The 1,535-nt window shown below is 41.2% G+C and overlaps 1 pseudogene; it reads right to left on the reverse strand.

The window, feature by feature from the left end:
- Positions 1–208: 208 nt before the first annotated feature.
- On the reverse strand, positions 209–1,176 carry LOC127492804 (glyceraldehyde-3-phosphate dehydrogenase pseudogene; annotated as a pseudogene).
- Positions 1,177–1,535: the final 359 nt, after the last annotated feature.

The following is a 1,535-nucleotide window of genomic DNA, read 5'->3' on the forward strand; positions in this document are numbered from 1 at the left end:
GATTCACTGGGTTTTCTTGATGGTACATAACATGATACAACTCCCTATGACCCGCCCCTTCTGCAGGAGATCTGGGATAGATCTCATTGTAGAGATTCTCATTGTATTAGGAACTGAGTTAGGTTAGAGACTCCTTAGAGACTCCCCAGTAGCTGAAGGCCTCTTTCTTCCTCTGGTTGTCTGGCTGCAGTTATTGGTCCAGGGACTCCTACTCCTTGGATGCCATGTGGACCATAATGTAGGCCACTCTGTTTGGGTAGCCAAATTCATTGTCATGCCAGGAAATGAGCTTAACATAATGCTGACCAAGGGCAGCGCCAGTCCCAGAATTTAAGGTGGAGGAGTGAGTATTACTGTTAAAGCCTCAGGAGAAAATATGTTATTCAATGTATCCCAAGATGCCTTACAGGGGGCATTTTGATGCCAGCTTAACCACCTTCTTGGTATCATCATGTTTTGTAGCTTTCTCCAGACAATAGATCAGATTCACCACTGACACATTGTGGGTGAGAACAGGGAAGACAATACTTGTGAGTTTCACTTTCAGCTCAGGGATTACTTTGCTCACAGCTTTGACAGCATCAATAGATGTGGAAATAACATTCAGGGTAACCCTATTGCCATCATATGATCTCCTAGGAAGAGCATTCAACATGATCTGGATGTCAGTGATGGAATGGATTGTGGTCATAAATTCCTCCAGGTGCGAAAATTGTCATGAATGACCTTGACATGGGCTAACCAATTAGTGATGCAGTAGGCATTCCTAACAGTCTTGAAGGAATTGCATACTTCTCATGATTTATGCCCATCACAAACATGAAGGCATCAGCAAATAAGGTAGAAATGATGACTGTTTTGGCTCAACACTTTCTAAAGTGTACCCCAGCCTTCTCAATGGTAGTGAAAAGGCCAGTGGACTCCAGAACAGATTCAGCACTACATTGGCCCATTTGATGTTAGTTGGATCTTGCTCCTGGAATGTAGAGATGAGCTTTCCATTGATGAAAAGCTTCTACTTCTCAGCTTTGAATATGCTATGGAGCTAGCTCCATGAGATATCATGCCAGACATGTAGACCATCTAGTTGAGGTCAGTAAAATGATCATTGGTGGTGACAGCATCTACTTTGCCACAGTTGAAAGCATCCTTGGAGGCCAGGTACCAAATTTAACCAAAACCTCTTGCTATGACCTCTGTCATCTTGTCTTAGGGACACAGTGGCACTGTATGAGATGTGACTGTTGGTTGAACAGGGAGGAACAGAGGTATTCCAAAAGGTTGGTGATTCAAGCCCACTCAGTTATGACCATCTTATTGATTTATCATTTGCATACAACTTAGAAAAATGTCAAAATGCAATTACAATTATAAAAGAGAGTGTTACTTTCCAAGAATAAAGGAAAAGCCTTATTAAATGAACCAGTCTGGAGAAGAAAAATAGTAGCTAAAATTTAATTCATGTTTACTATGTACCAGCCACTATTCTAGAAACTTTGCACATTATAGCCTAATTCATCCTAATAATAATTTTA

This window comes from Oryctolagus cuniculus, chromosome 14, assembly GCF_051225735.1.
Source record: "Oryctolagus cuniculus isolate XC-2025 breed Fujian yellow rabbit chromosome 14, ASM5122573v1, whole genome shotgun sequence".
Lineage (NCBI taxonomy): Eukaryota > Metazoa > Chordata > Mammalia > Lagomorpha > Leporidae > Oryctolagus > Oryctolagus cuniculus.